The 16,807-nt window shown below is 38.6% G+C and overlaps 1 long non-coding RNA gene across 1 annotated transcript in view; it reads left to right on the forward strand.

Moving 5' to 3' along the window:
• The first annotated feature begins 463 nt into the window (after positions 1-463).
• LOC132401625 (uncharacterized) overlaps positions 464-16,807 on the forward strand; it is a 47,611-nt gene continuing 31,267 nt past the window's right edge. The window contains exons 1-2 of the long non-coding RNA XR_009514642.1: positions 464-1,186; positions 15,053-15,137. This is a non-coding gene — a long non-coding RNA (uncharacterized LOC132401625). The remainder of the gene's footprint in view (positions 1,187-15,052; positions 15,138-16,807) is intronic.

Raw genomic sequence — 16,807 nt, forward strand, 5'->3', positions numbered from 1 at the left:
CAATATTGTTCTGTTTAGGTTTGGGTGTAGGATACCTACGGTGGATGAGGCTCTGTCTGAATGTTTGTAAGTTTGAAAAGCACAGGGATTCAGAGTTTGTTGAAATTCCTTCTGCATTCCTCTGAAACTCCAGCTGTATATGACTATGTTTTTCTATCTGGTTTGCTCCTTGCTGTTGTCTGTTGGGCTAATGTCTCGGCTGGTTTTTGGTGCTGTCTTGATTGAAGGCCCTGATGATCAATATTCATGATTACTTAAGTAGCAGAAAAAAACATGGAAGAAGGCACATTATTGGCTCTAATCTAAAATTGAGTTTTCCTGAGCCAATGTCCACCAACCATCATTGTGTACATTTACTTTGCATGATTAGTCCAACTACTTGTCTTCCCATCCAACCAATTAATTTGCCCAGGATGACTCCTGCATGTTTCTGCTCTGCCATTTATCAACACAGTTCACTATCGTCACTTTCTGCATGCAATGTTTGATGCATTGGCTTTGTAATCTATTCATTATATGCCCCTGTAACCAACTTTTTCCAGATGTCCCTTTGAAATTAGTTTGTGCCAGTCATTATGTACAAGATAGTAAAATGTCTGTGATTATCCAGGTTTCTATCTTTGTTAAATTGACCACTCTTGGTCTAACTTGGTTTAAAATTCTACTTTCAGGGGACGTCACGTGATGACATAGGATCGAGACGCTGGAACCCAGCTCTCCCATAAAAAAAATCAATAAATTAATGTTTAAGTGAAGAAAAGTTAGTCAAAAAGTTACTTATAAACTACTCTGGATTGTTTCAAGTTATGCCTCATAAACAGAAGAAGAAAACTACTACCATGAAGTCAACGCAAGTTGGAACAGAATCAAGGCCCACTTCTGCCAAAGAACCGCGGGCTCAGGTACATTTCACCTCCAGCGATACAGAACAACAAACTGCGGCAAAATCGATCAACCCTAAAGAAAAAGACCAACGAGAACTGCGCAAACGTGAAGGAGCATGAGCAAACGAGAGCAACCAGAACCAGAGAGTAACCCAGTTACGACTGAAACCAAAAGCGAAAGTGAATCTGAGAGAGAGTCAGATTCTCTGGAAAAAAAATCAGACGAAGATGGAAGTAAAAGTTTTTCTGGAAATATAGAAAAGACTTTGATGCAAATAATGCATATATTCAGTGCATTAAAGGTAATCAAAAGAAAAATGTCAAATATGGATTATGTTTGATAAAATGACAAGACAGGAAAAAATGGAAAAGAATTATAGATTTGGAAACTATAACAGAAGACATAGTTGAAAGAATGAATAAAATGGAAAATGATACTACTGCCTGGACATCAGAAAGAAAACAATTTATGGAAAAAATTGATAAGCTTGAGAATTTTAGTAGATGAAACATTAAAATTGTTGGACAAGATATAGGAGAAGATCCAATAAATTTTTTTCAAAAATAGATCCCTGAAAAATTGGAAATGGAAGGAGAAACTAATTGAGATTGAAAGGGCTCATAGAGCTTTAAGGTCAAGACCTCAAGCTGATCAAAATCCGTGATCAATTTTGATAAAATGCTTAAGATACCAAGATAAAGAAAAGATCCTGAAGGTGGCTGCCCAATGTGCCAAAAAGAGAAACAGTCCATTGATGATAGCAGGGAAGGCAGTCCTTTTTTATCCTGATAAAAGTTAAAACCTTTTGAAAAGAAAGGAGGAATTTAACCCAGCAAAAAAAGTCATGGGAAAGGGTTATAAATTTATAATGCGTCACCCAGCAACACTGATAATTTTTTTGGAGGAGGGAAAAGGAAGATTTTTTTAACCGATTATCGAGAAGCGGAAGAGTTCGCACGAACTCTATTTATTCACTAATTACACATAGAGACTTCCAAGTGTAATGGATTAAAGATGAGGATAGAGACAGTGAACAGAAGTGATGGACATTTAAGGATGATACAGGGGAGAAAAGCAAAATTTCAGAAATACTAATTGAGAATAGTATTTTTTTTCTTCTTTTATATATATATATATACTTTTTTATGTTGCGGGGGGGCTGGGGAGCTTTGGATCAGTTACTGCAGGATTCACGTGTGTAATCATGGCAATCGCCATGACCCGTACAACAGAGGGGGGGGTAATGTGGGGTTTTTCCCCCACAACATTAGGGGGTATTTTGTTTTTTTCTTTATACTCTATTTTTCTTCTATCTTTCTGCCTGGATGATCAGTGGGGACACATAGCAACATGGAGAATTTTAAAAAGATTTCACAAGATACCACGAAAGTTGAAAGATTAGGTATTATAGATTGGAGTAACAATTAAAAATAATGACTAATTTACTGAATTTTTTAAGTTTTAATGTTAATGGGCTTAATGGACTGGTAAAAAGAAAAAGAATTTTTACATTAAAAAAATGAAAACAGATAGCTTTTTTACAAGAAACACATTTAACAGACAGAACATCAGAAATTGAGAGACTGGGTTGGAAATGTTAATGCAGCTTCATTTAAATCAAAGGCGAGAGGAGTTGCAATTTTGGTTAATAAAAATTTACTAATTAAAATACAAAATGTATTAATTGATTCAGCAGGGAGATATTATACATTGTCAAATTTTTTCAGAACAATGGACTCATGAATATTTATGCACCAAATGAAAATGCAAAATTTATACAAGAGGTCTGTTTGAATTTGGCTAACGCACATGACAAAATATTAATAGGTGGAGATTTTAACTTGTCTAGATCCAGTTTTAGATAGATCAACAAAGGCTGTCACAAAATCAAAAGTAGTCAAATTAACTCTATCATTGATGAAAGACTTAATTTTGATAGATATATGGAGAAGAATTAATCCAAAAGAAAGATTCATTTTATTCAAATAGACATAACATATTCAAGGATAGATTTTTTCCTATTATCAATGAATATTCAAGATAGTGAAAAATGTGGAATATAAAGCGAGAATATTGTCAGATCATTCTCCTTTGATAATGACAATGATAATGACAGATAAAGAGGAATCAATTTATAGATGGAGATTTAATTCAATATTACTAAAATGTCAAGATTTGTGATTTCATGAAAAAGCAGATTCAGTTCTTTTTAGATACAAATTCACATTCAGTTGATGATAAATTTATATTATGGGAAGCAATGAAGGCATATTTGAGAGGTCAGATAATAAGTTATACTTCTAAAATTAAGAAATATGATAGAAATAGATCAATTTGAAAAATCTCAAAAAACACAAAGACAACTTATTAACAAGTTACAATATAATACACTCCAATATAATACGCTCCAGACATATCGAACAGAAAAAGCAATTATGAGAACTAAACAGAGGTATTATGAGCTAGGTGAAAGATCACACAAGGTCCTTGCATGGCAGTAAAACAGACCAGACTTCTAAAACAATAAATGCAATTCAAACAAGAGCAAATAAAATTACTTATAAACCTTTAGAAATTAATGAAATTTAAGAATTTTTATTCTGAGTTGTATAAATCAGAATCACAAAAGGATAATGTCAAGATAGAAAGGTTTTTAATCACAAATAACTCTTCCAAAATTAAATACGGAAGAACAGAAGGGATTAGATATGCCTTTTACATTGAAAGAGGTCGAAGAAGCCCTAGGATCACTTCAAAGTAATAAATCTCCAGGAGAAGATGGTTTTCCGCCTGAATTTTATAAAAAGTTTAGATTTATTAATTCCTCCTTTTATGGAGTTAATACATCAAGTGGAAAGAACGCATAAACTTCCAGAATCTTTTTCGACAGCTATTTTAATAGTATTGCCAAAAAAGAGATCTTTTAAAGCCAGCATCATATGGACCTATTTCTTTATTAAACACTGATTATAAAATAGCAAAAATCTTAACAGATTATCTAAATACTTACCAAAATTAGTACATATGGATCAAACAGGATTTATTAAAAATAGACAATCAGCAGATAATGTAACTCAGTAATTTAGTATAATTCATTTGACGCAAAAGAGGGAGGAAATGAGTGTGGCAGTTGCTTTAGATGCAGAAAAGCATTTGATTGGAATGGGATTTTTTTTATTTAAAGTATTGGAAAAATATGGATTAGAAGTATCTTTTATAAAATGGATTAAAACCTTAAATACTAATCCCAAAGCTAAAGTAGTGACAAATGGTCAAATTTCAACACCATTTCAGTTAACAAGGTCAACTAGGCAAGGTTGTCCATTATCACCTGCTTTATTTGTGTTGGGGATAGAACCATTAGCTGAATTAATTAGAATGGACCCAGATATTAAGGGTTTTAGAGTTAATCAGGAAGAATACAAGATCAACTTATTTGCTGATGTTCTGCTTTATTTAACAAACCCATTGCACTCTTGCACTCATTGTGTAAATTATCCTATAAATAAGAATATGGGAAAATATCAGGTCATAAAATAAATTGGGATAAAAGTGAAATTTTACCTCTTACTAAAGGAGATTATAGTCAATGTTGATTAATAACTCAATTTAGATAGCCGGCAAATGGTATAAAATATTTAGGTATAAGAGTTAATAATGATATAAAGAACTTGTATAAATTAAATTACTTACCATTACTGGAAAAAATTCAAGATCTTGATAAATGGATGGTATTACCAATAACATTAGTAGGTAGAGTAAATACCATAAAAATGAATATATTCCTTAGACTACAATACTTATTTCAATCACTACCAATACAACTACCCCAGAAGTCCCCCCCCCCCCAGAGTTAAACAAATATGTGAGGAAGTTTCTTTGGAAAGGCAAGATGTCAAGAATATCGTTGTAAAAATTGACATGGAAATTTGATTTAGGAGGGTTACAACTTCCAAATTTTAATTATTATAAAGCAAATCAACTTAGATTTATTGCATCTTTTTTTGAGAAAGATAGACCAGCATGAATTAGAATAGAACTAGATAAAATAGGAGAAAATACACCAGAAGATTTTATATATAAATGGGAATCTAAATGGATATGGGAAAAGAAAGAATCTCCTATATTAAAGCATTTGATTGACTTATGGAATAAGATAAATGTTGATGATGAGACAAAGAAATCTTTATTAACGAAGAGATCTTTAATTCAAAATAGACATTCCTTTTACAATGGATAATCAACTTTTATATAATTGGTTTCAAAAAGGGATTAGATATATAGGAGATAGTTTTGGAGGTATATTAATGTCATTTGATCAATTAAAGAATAAATATAAAATATCAAACAACATTCTTTTTTGTTACTTCCAAACAAGGGCTTATTTAAGCGAAAAATTATGTCAAACAATGTTATTGCCAAAATCTAATGAAATAGAAACTTTAATTCAAAAAAGATAAATTTTTTAATCTCTTGTATGTATAACTTGATTCAAAAACAGGCAATTAAACGAGTCCATAAGTCAAGACAAAAATGGGAAAGTGACTTGAGTATTAAAATTGAAGAAACAAATTGGTCAAGACTGTCTTAATAGTATGACAAATACAATAAATGTCCAGTTAAGATTAGTACAATATAATTTACAATTATATATTACACCACAAAAAATATTAAACCCAAATTTATCCGATCAGTGTTTCTGATGTAACCAAGAAATCGGTACTTTTTTTTTTACATTCTACTTTGTCTTGTTCTAAAATTCAACCTTTTTGAACAAATTTAAGAGTTTTATTGGAACAAATTATTGGAACACAACTTCCATATAATCCAACATTTTTACTAGACGATATTGAAGGGATAAAACCGAAACCCAAATTGAATAAATATCAGAAAGAATTTATAAAAATTGCACTGGCAGTAGCCAAAAAGGCTATTGCAGTTACTTGGAAATCGGAAACCAGATACATACTTAAGTATAGATTGTTGGAAGAAGGAAATTTATGGCTGTATGCCACTTGAAAAAATTACTTATAATTTGAGATAAATATGAAATTTTTGAAAATTTGGCGCCTTTATTTACAAAAGACTGGATTAAATATATAGGTGCTCCAAATTGCTAGGTTCGCAGATGAATATGCCCTAACCCACAAGACAAAGTTTTCCTTGAATAAAAGTTACCAGAAAGACCGTGGGAATGGTAGAGAAAGCCCACCGGCTGAGGCAGAGATCCAGTCAGGAGCTAGTGGTAAAAATAAGGAGGAGGAAAGGCAAGACGACAGGAGGGTTCCTGGCTTGACCTGTTTTAATTGTGGAAAGGTGGGTCATATTGCATCTAAGTGCCTTGCTCCGAGGAAGGAGACAGGAAAAGGGAAAGCAGCAGTCCCTACAGGATATATTGTGGTGATCAGTATATCGACGAGAAAGCCCCAGGTAGACAGAATACAAGAGGGGCCTGAGAAATTTATTTCAGTAGGAACCGTGTCTGTGAAAGAGGGAGACACACCAGTTCCACTGTGGATCTGGAGAGACACTGGAGCTGAGCTGTCATTGATTCGCAGTAAGGTACTAGATTTTGGTCCCAAGACTGGAGAGGTGGCTTTGAGAGGCATAGGAAAAGGGACAGAAGCTGTGCCTTTGCATAGGATCATTATAAATTGTGAGCTGGTATCTGGACCAGTTGAAGTAGGGGTGCGATCAGAATTTCCGAGAACTGATGTAGACATCCTTCTGGGTAACGATTTAGCTGGTGGTGAAGTTTGGTCGGCCATGGAGCTGACGATTTTCCTGTATTTCTTTCCAGATTGTTTTGGTCTCTTGTCTTATCTATCCCGATCACATTTGGGCTCAACTGTGACTTCCAACAAACACCATCTAATTTCAGAGAAACAGTCCTGAATAGTGTTATTTTCAGAAAGTCACCACTTTTCCACCTCAACTTAAAGAAAATCACTAACTCTCAGCCTATGATGTGAATGAAAGACTGCCAGGATATATTTCCTCCCCTGTGCAGCCCTCCCCCATCTCCCCAACCTACCACCCTCTTAGCCAATTTATGTCAGGTCCATCTCTCTCACATGCCAGTTAGTTACTACATTCTGTCACTAGTAACATCTATCACACTGGTATTTGCCTGCTGATATTTTCAAGTCTGACTCTGCATGCCAATATTAACAAGAAGTACCCTATGACTAAAAGGAGAATGTGTGCAAAGTCGTTAGGTATTTGATTAATGCCGTGGCTGCTCTACAGATCATGCAAATATACTCTGTCTAATTTAGAAGTCCACTTTTACTTGGTTAGAAAATCTTTTGGGGGGGGCCCCTTTTATTTGAAGTTCTCAGTCTTTGTCATTCCATTTGGAGGTGTAAGTATGAAGAAGGGTGGAGGAGCAGTAAAGGTGAAGAAGGGTGGGAAAGTAAGACGAGAAAGTAACAAGGTGACTCATTGTGTTGGAGGTGTGAACATAGTTTTATATTTGGCCCACATTTCAGCATCCATCCAGTCACACAGTCGCCTTTAATAGCACAGCCAGTCTTCAGCCTGAGGTGGTCTGGAGAAAGCTGCTTCTAAATTCACATGCTGCCTTTCAATATACACTCTGATTTGTTTTCTCTCCTGTGAAGTTTCTCTTTGCCACACACACACAAAGGTGAACAAGCACAAGCACTGGGCCACTGGGCAACTAGCATTTCTTGTCATGTGCCTTTTCAAAATACTCTAAGAAAGACTTTCAGAAATGAAGACAAACATTTCAATGACCAACAAATATTCTGTGCATAGTTCTTGTTATCAGCCTTAAATCTGTGGGATATTATTCGATTCATTGTTGATGATCCTCACTTTCCTAATCTTTGCTGAAGTTACTGACTCTGACATGCAGGTTTCGGACTGGAGTATTACCATCTGCTAATGGAATGGAAACCCAGTTGGATTTGATTACTTTTAGCTAACAAAAGCAAAGAAAGATTCTAACATTTTAAAAATATGCAATTTGATGTTCCTTGTTTGAGGACTGAGAACATAGTGTGTCTGTCGATAGCTAACCCATGGCAGTACCAAGAAAGAAAGTATAAAAGAGCCATGAGAATTGATTGTCATCCACTGGGTTAGTTTTGGATACCCTGTGGGAGTGAAGATGAATTTGCTCATTTACTTTTTAAACTGTCCTTGCATTTCTATCTTTGTTTAAAATTTTCAAGGAGGTTCTGTAGCTGTTGCTGATAGGGAGGTATTAGGAATCAGATTGTGAATCTTTGAATCAGAAGGCGGGCTCAATGACTATCTTGTTTTCTGAATGTCATTCGACCATAAGACATAGGAGCAGAATTAGGCCATTCAGATCTTTGAGCCTGCTCCACCATTTCATCATGGCTGATCCTGTCCCCTGCCTTCTCCCTACAACCTTTCACGCCCTGACTTTACAAGAAAATATCAACCCCTGCCTTAAATACGCCCAGTGACCTGGCCTCTACAGCCTCTTTCAAACAATGTCAGCACATCATTTCTTAGATCAGGGGCCCAAAACTGCTTATAATACTCCAAGTGCCTTATAAAGTCTCAACATTACATCCTTGCTTCTAGATTCTAGTCCTCTCAAAATGAATGCTAACATTGCATTTACCTTCCTCACCATTGTCTCAACCTGCAAATTAAACTTTAGGGAATCCTGCATGAAAATCCCAAATCCCTTTGCACCTCTGATTTTTGAATTTTCTCCCCATCTGGAAAATAGTCTACACTTTTATTCTTTCTACCAAAGTGCATGACCATACCTTCTTAACACTGTATTCCATTCACCACATCTTTGCCTATTCTCCTAATCTGTCTAAATCCTTCTGCAGCCCCCTCACTTCCTCAACCCTAACTGTCCCTCCACCGTCTACAAAGTTGGCCACAAAGATGTCATTTCTGTCATCCAAGCAACACACACAAAATGCTGAAGGAACTCAGCAGGCCAGGCAGCATCTATGGAAAAAAGTACAGTCGAGGTTTTGGGCCGAGACCCTTCAGCAGGACTGGAGAGAAAAAGCTGAGGAGTAGATTGGAAAGGTGGAGGGAGGGGAGAGAGAAGCACCAGGTGATTGGTGAAACCGGGAGGGGGAGGGATGAAGCAAAGAGCTGGGAAGTTGATTGGTGAAAGAGACAGAAAGCCATGGAAGGAAGAAAAAAAGGGGAGGAGCACCAGAGGGAGGCAATGGGTGGGCACGGGGGTAACATGCAAGTGGGAAAAGCAGATAGGAAATGGTGAGGGGAAAGGGAGAGACATCACTGGAAGTTTGAGTGGGAGAAGAGAAAATCGGAGAAAATGGAATATAAGCTGTTGTTCCTCTAACCTAAGTGTGGCCTTATCACAACAATGGAGGAGGCCATGGGTGGATGTATCGTAATAGGAATGGGAAGTGGGATTAAAATGTGTGGCCACTGGGAGATCCCACTAGTTCTGGTGGATGGAGTGTAGATGCTCAGTGAAGCGGTCTCCTGATCTACATCAGCTCTCACCAATGTACAGGAGGCCACACCAAGCCATTGTCTCCCAGACCATCATGAACCTTACTGACTCTGGGGATCTCCCATCCACCACCACCAACCTCATAGTTCCCACACCCTGTACTACCCGTTTCTACCACCTACCCAAAATCCTCACACCTGTTTGTCCAGGTAGACCCATTGTTTCAGCTTGTTCCCACCCCACTGAACTCATATCAGCATACCTCAACTCTGTTTTATCCCCCTGGTTCAGTCCCTTCCTTCCTACATCTCGACACCTCACACGTTCTGGATCTTTTCGAGGATTTCAGCTTCCCTGAGCCCCATCATCTTATTTTTACTATGGATGTCCAGTCTCTACACACCTCCATGGCTATCCATGGCTACCCCTTTTGTTTGAAGGAAGTGGGAGGAGCCAAAGGAGAAATTATTTAGAGTGAAGACAAGATCCAGTAGATGGAGGAGAGTGGTGGTGGAGGGGAACTGGTTGGGTCTAGTGTCCAGAAAGAAACAGAGAGCTTGAGGCCTTCCTGGTGGGGGATGGAGGTGTATAGGGACAGGATATCTCTAGTAAAATAAGATGAGGCCACACTTGGGTTGGCGGAACAACACCATATATTCCGTCTGGGTAGCCTCCAACCTGATGGCATGAACATCGATTTCTCAAACTTCTAGTAATGCCTCCCCCCTTCACCATTTCCCATCCCCTTGTCCCTCTCTCATGTTACCTCCTTGCCCACCCATCACCTCGCTCTGGTGCTCTGCCCCGCCCTCTTTTCTTCCTTTCATGGCCTTCTGTCTCTTTCACCAATCAACGTCCCAGCTCTTTGCTTCATCACTCCCCCTCCAAGTTTTACCCATCGCAAGGCATTTCTCTCTCTTCCCCCCGCCCCCACCTTTTAAATCCACTCCTCAGCTTTTTTTCTCCAGTCCTGCTGGAGGGTTTTGGCCTGAAACGTCAACTGTACTTTTTTCCATAGATGCTGCCTGGTCTGCTGAATTCCCCCAGCATTTCATGTGGGGATTTCCAGCATCCACAGATTTTCTCTTGTTTGTGGTTTCTGTCATCTAAATCAGTCCAAGTCTGCAGCACAGAGCAAAAATATTTTCACAGGCCGTTTAGAATCTTGGAATATTTTAATGCACTTTACAACAAATAAATAAATTTTTGAAGTATAGCCACTATAGAATGCAAGAAATATAAGCAGCCAAATTATACGCAGCAGGCTTCCACAAACAGTAATGAACCAAATCACCAGATCAGTTGCTTAAGTGTTGATTGGGGGATAAATTGGGGAAAATAATTCCTCTGTTCTTTTTCAAAATATTCCTGGTGTGTATCAAGCAGTAGTAAATCAAGGCAACTGGATTTGCTGTGTTGTCTAGAAGAAGTTTCTGCTGATTTTGTTGCTGTCTTGATGAAGGCCCAGTCAGGGACATCAGCCCAGCAGACAGTGTTAAGGAGCAAAGTAGATGGAAAAACATAGTTAAACCACGTGTAGCTGGAGTTTCAGAGAAATGTTGAGGGATTTTCAATGAACGCCATTCACTCTGTAGCAGAGTGGCGCAGCAGAACCATGATGGACCCATAACCCCGAGGTCGATGTATTGAAACCATCTTTTGTCAGCACAACAATGTGGGCTGAAGGGCCTGTACTGTGCTGTACTATTCTATATTCTATGTTCTGTATTCTAAATCCCTGTGTTTTTCAAACTTACAAACACTCAGACAGAACCTCGTCCACCCTAGGTATCGTTGTGCATGGAAGGTCATGTTTGACAAATCTTACTGAATTATTTGAAGAGGTTATGAGGAAAGTTGATGAGGGTAAAGCAGTGGATGTTGTCTATATGGACTTCAGTAAGGCCTTTGACAAAGTTCCGCACGGAAGGTTAGTTAGGAAGGTTCAATTGTTAGGTATTAATATTGAAGTAGTAAAATGGATTCAACAGTGGCTGGATGGGAGATGCCAGAGAGTAGTGGTGGATAACTGTTTGTCAGGTTGGAGGCCGGTGACTAGTGGTGTGCCTTAGGGATCTGTACTGGGTCCAAAGTTGTTTGTCATATACATTAATGTTCTGGATGATGGGGTAGTAAACTGGATTAGTAAGTATGCAGATGATACTAAGATAGGTGGCGTTGTGGATAATGAAGTAGGTTTTCAAAGCTTGGCCAGTTAAAAAAAAGAGTGGGCTGAAAGATAGCAGATGGAGTTTAATGCTGATAAGTGTGAGGTGCTGCATTTTGGTAGGCATAATCAAAATTGGACATACATGGTAAATGTTAGGGCATTGAAGAATGCAGTAGAACAGAGTGATCTAGGAATAATGGTGCATAGTTTCCTGAAGGTGGAATCTCATGTGGATAGAGTGGTGAAGAAAGCTTTTGGTATGCTGGCCTTTATAAATCAGAGCATTCAGTACAGGAGTTGAATTGTGATGTTAAAATTGTACAAGGCATTGGTAAGGCCAAATTTGGAGTATTGTGTACAGTTCTGGTCACCGAATTATAGGAAAGATGTCAACAAAATAGAAAGAGTATGGAGAAAATTTACTAGAGTATTACTTGGGTTTCAGCACCTAAGTTACAGAGAAAGGTTGAACAAATTAGGTCTTTATTCTTTGGAGCATAGAAGGTTGAGGGGGGACTTGATAGAGGTATTTTAAATTATGAGGGGGATAGATAGAGTTGACGTGGATAGGCTTTTTCCATTGAGAGTAGGGGAGATTCAAACAAGAGGACATGAGTTGAGAGTTAGGGGCAAAAGTTTAGGGGTAACACAAGGGGGAATTTCTTTACTCAGAGAGTGGTAGCTGTGTGGAACGAGCTTCCAGTAGAAGTGGTAGAGGAAGGTTTAAAATTGTCATTTAAAGTAAAATTGGATAGGTATATGGACAGGAAAGGAATGGAGGGTTATGGGCTGAGTGCAGGTCGGTGGGACTAGGTGAAAGTAAGCGTACGGTATGGACTAGAAGGGCCGAGATGGCGTTTCCGTGCTGGAATTGTTATATGGTTATCCTACACCCAAACCTAAACAATATTGCATATGCTATCCAATGCAATGAGAACTGCACAGATCTGTATATCAGCGAGACAAAACAATCACTTCACAAACAACACACACGAAATGCAAGTGGAACGCAGCAGGCCAGGCAGCATCTATAGGGTGAAGCACTGTCGACGTTTCGGGCCGAGACCCTTTGTCAGGACTTCACAAACAGATGGCCCAACGTAGGAGGGCTAACACATCAGGTCAAGACATGGTTGTGTATCTACAGCAAAAGGACAAGTGGCACTCCTTTGATGATAACAATGTGCACATTTTGAGCAGGGAGGATAGGTGGTTTGACAGAAGGGTTAAAGAAAACATCTTTGTCAAACTGGAAACCCCATCCCTGAACAGAGGGGGTGGGGTATGACACCACCTCCAGCTACTTACAATGCAGTCCTAGCATCTCTACCCCAATGTGCCCACAACAGCTCACACTTCCATTCATGCAAAGATAAGACTCTCATTACCTCCACATCTCTCAATGACCCTCATGTGATTGCTGTACCTTTAAACAACTCACAGCATTTATAAGCTGGAAAACTACCCACCATGGATCAGAACTGAAGAAGCCTCTTGGATGTGTGGTGAAATGGTGATTTGAGGCGACTCCCAGTTGCCTTGATTTATCACTACTTGAGGTACAATGACTTGGAAGACTTGATAGATATTCCTGGTGTGTCTTTTAGAGTTATCTAAGATGGGGAAGCAATGTCTCAGTTTGATATCTGATCCAGGAAGCACAAACTATACCAGTACAGATGGTACTCTGTGTTGAGCTAGAATATTCATTGTATTATGTACAGAAGATTGATTTGCTCTGCACTGCATTCCGTATTCGCTGCTGAGATCATGCTGAGGACCATAGTTACCCTTGAGCCTGTGGACTATGGCATGGTAATGTATTAACCCAGAACTTCTGATGGCCTACAAGCTGCTTAGAGTCTACTGTTACCTAGAATGGATAACAAGGCACAAAATTCTGCTGTGAAATTGACTCTCAACTACTTGTCAAGGCAGTGTTGTATCTGATTTTAACTGGCATTTTAGACCTCAGAGCTGTTTCAAGAACTGATTTAGCCCCACTGTTAGATTTACTAGAGGTTAGATCTGCAAGAAAATCTTTGATATTCAAAAACACACTAAAAATGCAGACCAGTCTGTCTAAATTAATATTTCAAGCTACCCTTCAGTGCTTAGATGAAACAGAAATATTCAGGACAGTTAAATATCATTACTATCATATTCTTGAACTGCAGATGTTCAGAGTCCAAGCTCATGAACAGACAATTGTTTTCCTTTCATTCATGGGATAATAACACTTTCGACAAGGTCAAAGTTTATTGTCCATCCCAAATTGCCCTTGAGAAGGTGGTGATGAGCCATCTTCTTCAACCTCTACAGTCTGTTTGGTACCTTTGATGAAAATGTACAAGATAGCTTGGTGTTGAAAGGTGGCCTTACCAGGTCAGAACCCTACTAGAGGAATATACAGCCACACTTACAGGTGATTCTTAAATACAACCTGATTATGCTTTGGCTTTTAATTACACAACAAAATTATGTTATCATCCAACCTTTCCCTAATCCAATCTCAACCATTTAACCTTCTAATTTCTCTATTTACCTATATAATTCCCTCAAATCAAACCGGAAAATTTCCTCTCATACCCTCTTGAAAAGAAATGGTCTGCGATGACCTTCAAACTCTGCAACCTCTTCAGTCCAGCTGCCCTCTTGGTTATCTACATGTGTGCAATTCTGGACATTTATGGCTATGCAGCTCTGTACCAAACTCACTTGTTCTAAAATCCAGTCCAAATATTGACTGAATCTCTGTTTTATGGAGCATTTCTTATGGAGCATTTTTGACCTCAATCTTTGGAAAGAAAGGCAGGGTGGAGGGGAATATTTCAGTCTTTAATGCCAGCACAACTCGCACTTCTTCATCCCCAGCTTCTGAACATACAGTAGTGAAGCTCAAGGAACAGCATTTCATCGGCTGTCTCAATATAGTTTTAATAATTTACAGTAGTAACCACCACCTGGCTTTTCCATTGGCCATTTATATTTGCATACCTTCTGGCCTCATCATTTGTTTATTGATTTTCCCCGTTCCTTCACTTTGTAGCATTATCATTTTTCCTATTTAATCTCTTTGACTGCAGACTTTTAACACAGTCCGGTATTTTGCATATATTCTTTATTTCATTTACTCCCCTTTTCCCTTCCTCCATGCTTGTTTAAAGCCAGTTGTGTACCCAAACTTTTCCCAGTGCCAATAAAATATAAACAAGCTGAAATGTTAACTCTGTTTCTCTCTGTGTAGAGAGCGGCATGGTAGCATAGTGGTGCACTTTACAGTACCAGCAATCTGTGTTCAATTCCTGCCACTGCCTGAAAGGAGTTTGTACGTTCTCCCTCAGATCACGTGGGTTTGCTCCGGTTTCCTCCCACCATCCAAAGGCATATGGTTGGTAGGTTAATTGGCCATTGTAAATTGTAATTAGGCTAGGATTAAATCGGGGGAATTGGTGGCCAGCGTGGCTTGAAGGGCTAATTTGTGCTGTATCTCAATAAATATGACCTGTTGAGTATTTCCAGTATTTTTTTTTTTGCTTTTATTCCAGATGTGGAGCCAAAGAGATGGGGGAGATTTTGAACAATTTCTTTTCTTCAGTATTCACTAAGGAGAGGGATATTGAATTGTGTAAGGTAAGGGAAACAAGTAGGGAAGTTATGGAAATTATGACGATTAAAGAGGAGAAAGTACTGGCGCTTTTAAGGAATATAAAAGTGGATAAATCTCCGGATCCTGACAGGATATTCCCTAGGCCTTGAGGGAAATTAGTGCAGAAATAGCAGGGGGTCTGACAGAAATATTTCAAATGTCATTAGAAACGGGGATGGTGCCGGAGGATTGGCGTATTGCTCATGTGGGTCCATTGTTTAAAAAGGGTTCTAAGAGTAAACCTAGCAATTATAGGCCTGTAAGTTTGATGTCAGTGGTGGGTAAATTAATGGAAAGTATTCTTAGAGATGGTATATATAATTATCTGGATAGACAAGGTCTGATTAGGAACAGTCAACATGGATTTGTGTCTGGAAGGTCATGTTTGACAAATCTTATTGAATTTTTTGAAGAGTTTACGAGGAAAGTTGATGAGGGTAAAGCAGTGGATGTTGTCTATATGGACTTCAGTAAGGCCTTTGACAAGGTTCCACACGGAAGGTTAGTTAGGAAGGTTCAATCGTTAGGTATTAATATTGAAGTAGTAAAATGGATTCAACAGTGGCTGGATGGGAGATGCCAGAGAGTAGTGGTGGATAACTGTTTGTCAGGTTGGAGGCCAGTGACTAGTGGTGTGCCTTAGGGATTTGTACTGGGTCCAAAGTTGTTTGTCATATACATTAATGATCTGGATGATGGGGTGGTAAATTGGATTAGTAAGTATGCAGATGATACTAAGACAGAAACAGGCCATCTTGGCCCTTCTAGTCCATGCTGAACGCTTACTCTCACCTAGTCCCACCAACCTGCACTCAGCCCATAACCCTCCATTCCTTTCCTGTCCATACACCTATCCAATTTTTTTTAAATGACAAAATCGAACCTGCCTCTACCACTTCTACTGGAAGCTCGTTCCACACAGCTACCAAAGAAATTCCCCCTCGTGTTACCCCTAAACTTTTGCCCCTTAACTCTCAACTCATGTCCTCTTCTTTGAATCTCCCCTACTGTCAATGGAAAAAGCCTAACAACGTCAACTCTATCTATCCCCCTCATAATTTAAAATACCTCTATCAAGTCCCCCCTCAACCTTCTATGCTCCAAAGAATAAAGACCTAATTTGTTCAACCTTTCTCTGTAACTGGGTGCTGAAACCTAGGTAACATTCTAGTAAATCTACCAGATGCTGGAAATCTGAGCAACCCACACGAAGTGCTGGAGGAACTCAGCAGGTCTTGGCCGAAACGTCAATTACCTAGATGTTGCCTGGCCTGCTGAGTTCTTTTTGTGTTGCCCCCCCCCCCTTCAGAGCCCCTTTTCTCTCTTGGACAAATGGAAAAAGGCATTGAAATGAACTGAATAGGTAAAATACTGCTCTTTTGGTAAGAGGAAAAGAGTGAAACTATCAGGGTGAAATTACCTTCTTCTGCAAATGGTTGCTGGGCCTCATATCAGACAAAAGCGCTCAAGTGAAAAGAGTTTACTGTATTGCTTGTGATGATTATACCTATTCTAACCAAGTGCAGACACTAAACATAACTCTTGTCTGATTCTTATCTCCTCACTTTCTGACTTTAGGCATGAGTTAGTTCACTATGAGTATCAGAAGTGCTGCTCACAAGTGATTATAGTCTTTATGTATGAGCTGAAGCAG

Source organism: Hypanus sabinus, chromosome 11, assembly GCF_030144855.1.
Source record: "Hypanus sabinus isolate sHypSab1 chromosome 11, sHypSab1.hap1, whole genome shotgun sequence".
Classification (NCBI taxonomy): Eukaryota; Metazoa; Chordata; class Chondrichthyes; order Myliobatiformes; family Dasyatidae; genus Hypanus; species Hypanus sabinus.